This window comes from Chelonoidis abingdonii, chromosome 20 (assembly GCF_003597395.2).
Source record: "Chelonoidis abingdonii isolate Lonesome George chromosome 20, CheloAbing_2.0, whole genome shotgun sequence".
NCBI classification, from domain to species: Eukaryota; Metazoa; Chordata; order Testudines; family Testudinidae; genus Chelonoidis; species Chelonoidis abingdonii.
In genome coordinates, this window is record NC_133788.1 from 10196607 (window position 1) to 10209030 (window position 12424).

At 41.6% G+C, this 12424-nt stretch overlaps 1 protein-coding gene across 5 annotated transcripts in view; it reads left to right on the plus strand.

The window, feature by feature from the left end:
• The window catches only part of AUTS2 (activator of transcription and developmental regulator AUTS2), a 986700-nt gene that overhangs the window by 299912 nt on the left and 674364 nt on the right, over positions 1-12424 (plus strand). The window lies entirely within an intron of this gene.

Below are 12424 nucleotides of genomic sequence, written 5' to 3' on the forward strand. Positions count from 1 at the left end.
GGTTTTAGCTCCCTCTGCAGTCCAGAACCAAACAATGCTGGTCTTTTATTTTCACTAAGGCATTCTACATATTCCTGCAGAGCCATCCCACTGGAAAGCCTGCATCCTTTTTTCTGTTAAGAATTGACTTGAGCGTCACCCTGAGCAAAGCACGCTCCCTGGGAGGATTCTTTGTTTGAAACAGCATTTCAGGAACATACAGAGCAACCCAATTGGGGTAGCGAGGGGACAAGCAAATAAAAAAAGTGATATCAAATCTGGCAAAGAGGCAGAGGTACTCAGTGCTGGACACCTCCTTCACATTACCTCTTTGTTCTCTAGAAGCTAAGCTTTCAGTTTAAAAAAATCCAAAAACTGTCTAGCTGTTATGGTTGCTGAAAGACACTCTGTTCATGTTTTTGAGGCTAATTGATGTAGTAACTGTGACAGAATATACCCCAGTATTCAGACCCTGCACACCAGTATGCCTTGCAAGGTATCATTTGAAAACTCACTATTTGCTGATCAGTATCATCCTGAAAAAATGTATGGCAAAACTGCATGTGCAGTTATAAAATTCCACTTCATGGTGTTAACAAGTGTTCCAAACTGAGGTTGGCAAACAAGTCTGTCCTAAGCAAAGGAATGTGTGCTCTGCTTAATGTGCATTTAAGCACTAAACAGTCATCAAAGCAGCAGGGAAACTAAGGAAGCTTAGATGAGTGAGGAAAAAGCAGCAGGGAACATCCTTCCATATAGACTTTTTTTGTCTCCTGGTACCCATCTGGAAATGTTTTTCAAGAGGCAGATTGAAAGGAGGGACAAACATACCAAGGAACTACCTCCTTCCCTCTCTGCCCATCAACTCACTGCGGCTGAAGGGATAAAGGAAGCAACCTTTGCAGTAGGGGAGGAGTCCTGACATAAGTAGTTTGGTCAGTAAGACTGTTAAAAGCATGTGGTGAGAAAACTTTGCTTTGAATTTAACATAGTTTATTAAATTAGAACACTACTGGTGCCTATCGTTATTTTTTCTTGTGACTATTTCTGACTTCTATGCCTCATTACTTGTATTCACTTCAAATCTTAAGTTAAAACAATAAAACAAGTTTATTATCTAATCTAGTGTGTTTACACTGTACAGGATATACATTTCTGGGGGAAATCTAAGATGGGCTGTGTAGTGGGATCACCCCGCAGTATAACCAAAGCTGGTGCGAGCCGGAGTGCAACCCAAGTGTGGCTGGCAGGCTAGAGTTACGCACAAACACTCAGGCTGTGGCTTGCATGCTGGATGGCTGTTTCAGAGAGCCCCAGATGGAAACCACTTCAGCAGGGTAGTGTAAGGCACCCAGAAGGTTACAGGGCAGGGGTGACACAGCTGCTCTAGTCAGGAATATACTGTGGTATGTCACAGTAATGTCTGCCTGTCTTTGTAGAGCTTTAAGCCATATCTCTCATGGGCAACAAGTGCTACCTCCCTCCCCTCCACCCCCCCCCCCAGGAAAATGGTGGACTCCACCACCATCAAGTGAACTGCCCCATTCATCTCACTGAGTGCTAATTTAGATGCCCAGTGACAATACTCTTAAGTGCCGTCATTGTAGTGCTCCTGCAAGCACGGAAGAAAGGAGAGGCAGGGTCTGTGGCAGCTTATTTTGGAACTCTGAGCAGGCTTGGATGAGTACAGTGGCCACTCCCATGCAAATCAAGGAGCCAAGCCCTAGTGGCTTAGTAGAGGCATCTGAACTCCCACTTCTTGAGTTTGGCTTCCCCATCAAAAGAAGTCCAATGGGACATATTAATCCCACCTGGGGAAGCCAAACTCATGGAGCCCCACAGAGAGAGAGAGAGAGAGAGAGCCCAGAGGGTATGTGTAATCAATCGTCCTTTGAACATCTGCATAATCTACTGAGAGTTGCATCTCGTGAGCGGAGCTTGGAAGAGTACCACTAGTTTCTCCATCCTACCCACCACAACCATCTTGACAACACCGTACAATGAGTAGCCAAAATGTCAGGAAACATGCTTTTTAAGATCAGATAGTGGCAGCTGCAATAGCTTTTGCTTTCTTCTTATAACAGCAGCAAAAGGAGAGCAAAGAAGAGAACTAATAAACTATAATTTACACTGTAGTGAACATTACAGATACATAAATTTGATTTTTTTAAAAAACCTTTTAGAAGCGTAATAAACATTTTGAAGGTTGTTTGGGAGTAAGATGCTGATAATTTTTATAAAAGAGTGGGGGAGGGATGGAAAATGTTAGATTCACTTTAATGTTGTATTTTGCCTGTTGAAACATTCTAAAACACACTTAGAATAAACACACAAACTATGGGTGCATGTGTGTGTATCAGCGTCCAGTGCAATGAAGCAATTACCTTGAAATAACAAAAATCATGACTTAAAAGTAAATCAAAAGTTAGTTATTGTGTTCATAGTAAGTATAAAGATGAGGGTTTTTTTAAAACTGATTATTTCCTGTTCAGTTAATCTTTGGAGTAGCAGCGCCACACATGCTGCGTGTGGTGCACATTTCTATGTAAAACTAGGTTTAATAATCCTGGCAAATGAAATAATCTGTTGTGCATCATTTTTTATTAAAAGATTCTAGGCCCGTGCACAAAAGAAATGTATATTTTTCCTGAAGAACTGAGCCCTGCATATTTATTCCTTGATTAATAACTTGATATACCAGGAGCCAGCATCAGTATATGGATTTTGTAACACAAAATAAACATTACTTATATTAAGTTTGATAGAGATGCTGATCTGAAAACCTGGAGATTTTTATTTAATTTCTTCAGCTGAACTTTTGACCTCAGTCTTTCAGAGAGTATGAGAGAGAGAACTTACACCTAAAAATGAAAATCTGAAGAAGCAGAAAGCACACTTTCAGGATTTTACATTTAACAGAGAGGTAGGAAGTCATTTGGAATCTTTAGAGGAATCTTCTCATGCAGCGAAAAGTGCTTCCATTAGATGTGTGAATCATTGGAAAATGCCAGCAAAATGAGCAGCCAATTAACAATGAGCGCATACCTATTGCTTTTGCTGTTAGATGTCATAAACTAAATGGAGTCAGGCTTGATTTGTACTGGGATGGGAGACCTTAAGGAATGGAGAGGAGACAACCCAGTTGCCTTGTTGCTAAAAGTGGTGGTTGTGTTTTCTTGGATTGACATACTCCCCTTTTCCACTTTCTCTGAGTCTAAGGTCTGGTCTACGCTGGTGAGGGGTGAGCTAAGTCAGTCTAAGCTACACAGCTTCAGCTATGAAAATAGAATAGCTGAAGTCAGCGTACTTAGAGCTACTTACTGCAGTGTCTTCACTGTGGTAGGTCAACCGCTGATGCTCCCCTGTCGACTCCGCCTGCGCCTCTCTCTCCGGTGGAGTACTGGAGTCGACAGGAGAGCGCTTAGCGGTCAATTTGTGTCACCTTCACTAGATGCGATAAATTGACGCACACTGGATCGATCACTCTGGAGGTAAGTGTAGGCATGCCCATAGGTGTAGGGGGCATTCTGTGGCTGAAAGCACTATATTTGGATTTCAGTGCAAGACTGAATGTCTGAGCACTCCTATCAGGAAATAGCTAATGACACTTTTTACAAGAAGGTAGGTTTTAGACTCAATGTCAGAGATAAATTCATTATAAATAATTGCATTCTACCCACCTTAAATTCTCTTAGTACTATCCATTTCTTACATTGGTCCCAATTGTCCGTTACTCCATTTTTGCATTTGGGACAGGAACACAGGGAGGGGAAGAACAGTGATTGCTTTTAATTACCTGTGTACTCAAAATAGTCAGGGTCCTGCCCAGCCCTGGTTCAAGTGAAAGCTGCATAAAGGCCCTTCTACTTTATGCTGTGCTTAGTATGGCTCCTCTGGTGAGAATAGCTCTGGTGGAGTGCACCACATAGAAGCAGAGCTGGTGTAGATCCTTTATGCCAGATGAGTAGACCTCCTTGGCAGAGGGTAGTCTCTTCTACCCACTTCAAGGGTGTTAGAGTGGTGTAAAGTGGCCTTTGTGTCACTGAAAATTATGAGGTAGTGTGTAGGAGTCCACACTTGACTGATGAATTAAAGTGTGCTCAGTGATTTGCTGTCCTCCCTGATACAAGGCAATGTAACAAGGAGTTGTTTTATGCTTTCGTGCTGCTTTGAAATGTATGATGAATGTGAGCTAAGACCTTTTCAAAACAAATGACTCAAAAGAAACTGAAACAGTAATATATATTAAAAGATAATTTGAAATAAAGGTTTTTAACCTTTTAAAGGGTTGTAGTGTTCTTCTTCCTTGAGATGCTAATGCTGAAACTTGAAACCTGGCTCAACAATATAATTAGCAATTAAACATCTCTGTTATTCTCTTGCATCTTGTAAGTCTTTTGCAAATCAGAAATGAGATGTACTCAAATCTAATCAAGTAATTATGTAGAAAGCAGAACTCCAAAGCCCTATTTTCAATTCAGAGGCAGCGTCTTCATGCCTGGCATATATTTTGTAAAGTTTTAGACTAAAATAATTGCCTTCGGGCTTTGGATTTTTGAAGATGGAATTTTGCTCTTTACCTATCCATTGTTGGTATTACACCTCTGTCTTTTGCCACTCCTGGTCTTCTCTTTTGTCTTCCTGCAATGTGATAAGGTTTGTTTTAGGGCTATGAATTAATCAGTTAACTTGTGATTAACTCAAATTGTGATTTTAAAAAATTAGTTAATTGGAATTAATCCCACTTATCACAATAGAATACCAATTGAAATTTATTAAATATTTTTGGATGTTTTTCTACATTTTCAATATTGATTTCAGTTACAATAGAGAATGCAAAGTGCACAGTGCTCATTTTATTTTTATTCCAAATATATGCAGTGTAAAAGTGATAAACAAAAGAAATAGTATTTTTTTCAGTTCATCTCCTGCAAGTACTGAAATGCAATCTCTTTATCGTAAAGTATAACTCACAAATGCAGGTGGTTGTATTTTGGTTACAGAACTGCACTCAGAAACAAAACAGTGTAAAACTTTAGAGCCTACAAGTCCACTCAGTCCTATTCCTTATTCTGCCAATATCTAAGACAAACAAGTTTTGTTTATGAATACAATACTTGTATGAGGTGAATTGAAAAATACATTTTTGTTTTTACAGTGCAAATATTTAAATAAATGTAAAGTGATCACTGTACACTTTGTATTCTGTGTTTTAATTGAATTTAATATATTTGAAAGTGTAGTAAACATTCAAAACTATTTAAAATAAATGGTATTCTATTGTTGTTTAACAGCACATTTAATCACGATTAATTTTTCTAATTGCTTGACAGCCCTGGTTTATTTTCAATTCTTTTATTAGTTCTTGAATTTTCTTCCACCTGCTTTTGGTATCAATGGTTCTGCATTTTTTCCCATAGCTGGGAGTGCATATCAACACTGAACTTCTTACGTTATATATATAGATGCATATGAAGAAAAAATGTTAGCAGTAAACTCTAAAAGTGACTTGAGTACTATGTTGTAAACTGATGATTGTAGATGGGAGCAAAATACATTCTTGTGAGTGTTTCCAGTCCAGTGTGTTTTAGTATACTGTATTCTGTTTGTTGATTGTGTGCACACAATTTCATTTTAACAGAATTTACTTATACCAATATAGAATGAAAGGTGAAAACTCACATCATATATTCAAATAATGAACTTAACTCTGAACCACAAAACACATTTGCAAGCTCTTTAAACATATGTAACATATATATGTCATTAATTCTGTACATTACATAGCAGACAATACCCACATATTAGTTATATTTATGTTGAAGGAGTTTGTCTTGTGGGTCGGTATAAAGTTTGGAATATATAATGTGCATTTTCTCATGTCAGTATTGTAAAGTGATCAAGTGACACACAAAGGCAATAAAATATTAATCTAACTCAGCATGGACAAGTTCATCATATATATTTTAATAAGGAATTGTTTACTTACAGACTTGACAGTAAGTTAATGAAGTTTTTTGAATGGGAAACACTGTGTGTTTGTATGTCTCTATTTTAAAAATAGAGAATATATGTGTGTACCTAGGAGGCATGTGCAAGAAGAGTTTTTTCATGTAAATATAGTTCGCTGTGTATACAGTGTGAACTAAAATTTGGATTTCTCTGACTAGTTTAAATTGGATACATATGGAAAACATACGAGTTTACAGTACAGTTTTTAGGAGTATAACTTTTTTGTATTGGTCAGGAAACACCCATCCATCCCCTTTCTCCCTTGCCTTTAGGTTTGCCAACTTCCTAATCACACACAACCGAATATCCCTCTCCCGCCCCTTCTCTGGAGCCATGCCCAGGCTTGCTCCATTCCCCCACCCCGTTGCTCGCTCTCCCCCCACCCTCCCTCACTTTCACCAGGCTGAGGGATGGGTTTGGGGTGCAGGAAGGGGCTCTAGCTGCGGCTGAGAGGTTGGGGGGTGTGGGCTCTGGGGTGGGGCTAGGAATGAGGAGTTCGGGGTGCAGGAGGGGGCTCTGGGCTGGGGCAGGGGATTGGAGTTCAGGAAGGTGAGGGCTCAAGCTTGGGGTGTGGGCTCTGGGGGGGGCAGGGATGAGGGGTTTGGGATACAGGAGGGGGCTCAAAACTGGAGCAGAGTGTTGGGGGAGGTGCGGGCTTTGGTAGGAGTTTGGGTGCATGAGGGGACTCTGGGCGGGGCAAGGGGTTGGTGTGTGGGAAGAGTTGAGGGGTGCTGTGTCTCAACAGTACTTACGCGGCTTCCAGGAAACTGCCGCCAGGTCCCTGCAGCCCCTAGGTGCATGGGTGGCCAGAGAAGCTCGCACTGCACAGCTGTCAGGGTTAGAAACTTTTTGTTTTTAAAAGAAAGGTCAGATTTGGCTTGCATGCTTCGTTTGTTAATATACATATGTATGTGTGTTTTTCTTATTGAGCATGAAGAAAAACATCCACGCTGAGCATAAGCAGAGACCATTCAGCTATGGTAAGTTGGCCTAGCTTCATTGAAGTCATGGAGTAATGCCAGCTTACATCAGCTGACGATCTGGCCCAATATTCTGACTGACCAAACATACAGGAACACTTCCTGTGCTCTGATGTTGAGTCATGGGTTTGTGTTCTGGCAGAGCCGTACTTAATCAGGAATCAACACCTGCTGTAATGCATCTATATTGAAGAAGGACCCCTTCCTAGGGGACAGTGCATTGGAGCAATTGCTGGAGATCTGAATGTTTTCTTCAGGTGGCTGATGGAATATAGGCACTGGATGATCACTGGACCCGTAAACACCCTGTATTCACACCCTACACACACTGTAATAAGCTTGGTACAAAATTGGGAAAATTGAGAACTGGGAGCATGTTGGGGACAGCCTGTAATTAAAGCTGGTAGAGACCAGGCAGTGTGACTGCTATGTTCCTGGCAGGCTACTGGGGTCAGAGTTGCTGGTTCCAGGTTGCTGTTATACACGCACTCCAGGTGTGTTGTGCATGCTTGTTACTGACTGTCAACATCTCAGGCAGGGAGTTAAAGCAGCGGAGTTATACGGTAGGTGGTAATGCAACCCCTTACTGGTCTGGATGGCACCCTAAATGCTGTAAGAGGGGAATAATGTAAAGAATTTCCCCATGTTCTGACCTGGTACCTTTTTTTTTAATTTACTTGGTACCATTCGTTCCAACTTTTTTTTTGTGGTAAGATATAAGGTCTAGGACCTTGGAGAAACATGCAAAGCAATTTTACTGACTAACCTTGGTGTCAGATCAGGTTGGTTTTACTTATTGTGGACCAAATCATAATACAATACTTTTATCTGTCACATTGATGGAAAAGAAATGGGATCAGAGTCAGAGGGTTGTCTGCAGTGGAAACCCCTAAAACCAACTAAGTTGTGGAGAAAACTTAGTGTGAAGTTTTTGTTATTACTTTAACAGTAAAGGCAGTCCAAGTAGGGAATAGGTTTGGACCAGATCTATGTTTTGGGTGTACAATTTGGGAAAATAAACTTGCCTGCACCTGACTTTATTTTATGAGCAGAAATCAAAATATTAAATTTTATTTCAGGGCACATTTCAGCAGTCTCAAATGGATGCATCCTCTTAGCCTTCCAGGCCTTTTCATGGTTTGAGGCTAAAAATTATGCAGGCTGTCCATACACTTCAAAAACAGACAGACAAGCAGTGGCCAGCATGAAATTTCTGTTTTTGTTTTTGTGGTTTTTTTAAATTTTTTTACAAATGAAAATCTTTTTTCCCCTCTTCTCACCACTCTCTTCCTACAGGTGTCACTATAAGGCAGCACTGTTGAAAATTAACATAGGGAGAAAATGGTAGGAAACTTGGTCATGTATCCCAGCTGTTTGCAGTGTACTTCATTGACAGAGCTCATGCAAATCAAGGGGAATTGTTCCAAGTGTGTTTGAGTATTTTATTTACATAGGCAGGTGTATGCAATTTGACTGTTCCTTTTCTAACCCTTCAAACCATTCTCTGAAATCCATTACTGAAGTTCAAATGGATACTCATGCAGCAGTTGAGCAATAATACAAAAGTATTGAAATTAGTTTGGTTCAGATATTCAGTGTTTTGGGGCAGTTGATTTAGATGTAGAAATTGTGCTGTAGGAGCAGAGAAGGGTGAAAGCAAATTCCTCCCATCTAGATCCTCGGACTTGCAAGCAATTATAAACGTTAAAAATAGACAACAATGTTCCTTTCACTGTGTGGCTCTGTCTGAGGATGAAAGGCTGCCTTGTTTGTGTGCCAGCCAGATGCTGGTGTGTCACATTACATCTCCGCACAGAACATAACCCCTCCGGCCACATGAGTACTAACAGATGATTTTTTGGGGTGAGCCTCAGCAGCTTAGAGCAGCAGTGATAGGTTGCCTGCCAGTGCCCCGATAGTGGTGTGCTGATAATAAAAACTGGGACTTTTAGTTATGCAGACTTAAAATGAAGTAGACATGCCACCCTCATGATCCCTTATTGTACATCCCTTTATGTGTCTAATATCTGCTTTCTGGCCACTTCTACAGTGGTCCATTTCTAAGAGCACAGGATGCAGTTACCCTGGGTTGGTATGTTCTTTGAAAGTTTCTGATCTAGTGTAGAGTTACTGCAATAGTTTTGTCTGGCTAATCAGGACACATACAACCTCCCCCTATCTCTGTGGGGGAGTATACATGGGCCTCATTGCCCTCCTTTACGGACAGAAAAATCCACAGAAAGGGGCCTTTGAAATGAGATAAAACTGTTGCTCTCCATGGAATGAAGAAGTTTCTGCCCTAGCCCCCTCTGCTCCTCTGAAAACCCACAGACCAGGGCTGTCTTTGGGGGAGATGGCTCTCCACATTAGTACTAGGGGCTCTTCTCTCTGGCTCTCGGACAACATCCTGATGTATGCCTCTTTTAGTTGTCTTTTACAGTTCCAGTTACTTAACTTGTCAGAGGATGCTGAGATGATGCTCCTTGGATAGTTGCCAGTTCTCTATCCTCCCTTTCCCCTCAGTCCCCATTCATCTAATTAGAGGAGAGAATCTCCTATGTAGATCTTACAGGACATGATCTGGCTCTTTGACAATAGAAATAAAAAAATCTAGTTGTAAACCCTCTACTGTGTTGCTTGCTGTCTGAGATGGTAAACTGCACAGAGCTGGGACCATGTTTTCGTTTGTGTTTGCACAGTACTTAATGTGATGGGGACCCAATCCCAAATGGAATAAGAGTGCTGTTTCAATAGAAACAAAACATGATTTGTCAGACTCTCTGGGTGAAATCATGGGCCCATTGATGTCAATGGAGTTTTGCCATTGACTTCATTGTGTTTAGGATCTTCACCTTCTGACAGGAGATTCTGAGACAAGGTGTTCCCTTGGCATAGCCTGGTAAGAAGGTGTCTGGAATGTGACCTAGCCAGTGACAGACTCTCCATACCATTGTGGCTGTCTGGATAAAGTAGTAGAGAGAATACATGAGGTTTTTGTGTACCTAGGAAGTCTGTGTGTTACTGATGGGAGAACCCAGAGTGCAGAATGTAGACATGGAATAAATTCTTTTTGACTATGAACTCATAACCCCTTCCCTTCTTTGTCGTCTTAACTACAGTTTGGTAGTTCACATAATTTTTTGTTTGGCAGGCACCATCTACAACACATGTCCATAGGACGATGCTAGTAACATTTGGCTGGATGGGTGTTGCTTTCTCCCCACGGACCAAAGAGATGCGTTTACATACTGTATGCTGTGGAACATATGGAGAACCCTAAAGTCCTGATTTATTGCTGAGCTTATATATGAAGGAATCTGTGAAGTTGCCAAAGTAAGCAAAATGCAGCCAACTCTTTCCAGCTACAAGATTAAAAATGGGGAAGGGACAGGAAGGTTTATTTTGTATATTGGCTTAACAACACTCCCTTTGCAAATTAAATCACTAACACATTTCTACTTACAAACTCTTAAACTGTGTGTTTTAATTAGGCTAATTATACTTGATCAGGCAGGTCTACCTTTGTAGTACCTTCTATGCCAAGCTTTTCTTCTGTGATTTTACTTCATCGGGGCTGGTTAGGATGCAATGGAAAGAGCAGAAAAGGTGAATGGGAAGGAGATTGAGGAGGGAAGGGATTGGAGGCAGGAGGAAAGAGATAATTTGATAGGTGAGGTGGAAAACACAGAGATGGTAGTCTCAGCCGGCTCAGAACTTCCATATCATCCATGTCCCATCATTTGCGAGGGGGTGGGGAGGTGAGTGTATGTTTTTCCTCAGGCTATGGGTGACTGTAGATTTTGTGTGCCCAGGTGGAAGCACCTTGAAAAAGCCTGATTCATCCTCTTCCTCCTCTCCACCCACATCTCCTCAAACAATTGTGTGTTCAATTGGTCTGAATTTGAGCTACCCAAAACTTAAGGCATTCCAAATCACTAGCCACCTTTGGAATTCTTGATCTAGTGACTTTGTGCCACATGAGTGTTTCATTGATTATTTTTTTCAGATTTTTTTTTCTGTTTTGTTTGTTCTTATGTAAGCAGGGTCTGAATGAATGCTTCCCTGACAGCTAGCTGGGAGGGGGAATGACTTAGGTGTGTTGATGTAAATATAGTTTGCTCCTGCTCTGCTTGCAGATAAACCGGTGTCAAAGTGATAAACTTTGGCTGGTGTTGGGTATAAATCACCTTAGTATTGAATGCAGGAATAGTGAAATATGGTTACCGATGTTGTAATTATTGTAGAAATAGAAGAAAGCAGGACAATGCTTTACCTGTCCCAAATGAGGGGGCAACCCTCAGTTGAAAGAACCTCGTTAAGCCAGGGGCTCGAATGTAAGAGCCCTGTAAAAGTCAGACGGGTGGGGACAGGTATCCTCAGCCAAGTGGCTGCACACCCTCATCAAGGGTCTTCTCTAGACTGGTTTAACCTGTTCCTCCCCACTGTTCAAAGAATAGAGCTAAATAGGCTCAATAGGAGCCTCTTTGTTATGTTAAATGCTCAATCAGAGCTGAAATCAGTTGTGGTAGGACTGTGTCCTGCCTGCTAAGAGCTAAAAATCACTGGGAGCTGAAATCATTTGAGATGGGGCAGACTTTCTGCCCAGCCTGCAAAGAGCTGAAAATTACTACTAAGAGACTGATGGGCTGAAGTCACAGCAAAGAGGCAGGTGGCAGCAGAAGGCGACTTACAGTCAGCTGGTGAATGAGTGGCTGGTGCAGCAGAGAGGTGCGATGAAGGGCCATCAGGGTGGCTGTTGGAGAGCCGCGACGAGTGGTGAATAGACAGCCAGCAGGAGAGGAGCAGTGAGCAGGTGAGTACACGAGCAGCAGAGCGAGTAAGGTACCTCTTTACCTCAACCAGGGGGAGGTGAACTCTGCAGATGCACCTCTGAACTCTGGGTCTGCACGGGCCAAGAACAGCAACAGTGAGTGGAATGCAGAGAAGGGTCGGGCACGCAAAAGGGACTTTTGGGTTGCTGGACTTAAATACTCTGAGGGGAAAAGGACACTGGCCAACTAACTTGGGGGTGGGACTTTTACTCATGGTTTATGTTTATGAACTCTGTGGTGGTTTCCCAAATTAACACTGAATTACTTCCCTCCTTTTATTAAGTTTGTTTTCTACACTCACTCTGTGCTTGCGAGAAGGGAGTTATTGCCTCTCAGAGGCGCCCAAGGATGGCGTATACATTTCCCAGGTTACTGGTATGTGCTCAAGCTGGTTCTATGTTGTATCAATGGAAAGGAACCCCTAGATATTGAACCTGGCCCTGGTTGCTGCTGGCTCTACCTGGCAGAAAGGTTATGCTTAGAAAGGGCAAGTCTTATAGAATTGTTGCAATAAGAGATGGAAAATACCTATTCTGTCTTCCAGTCTATTCCCACTCCTATCTGTCTCTATCCAGGATTGTTTCCTGTCAGATATTTTCTGCCATTTTAGTCTCCGGTGAC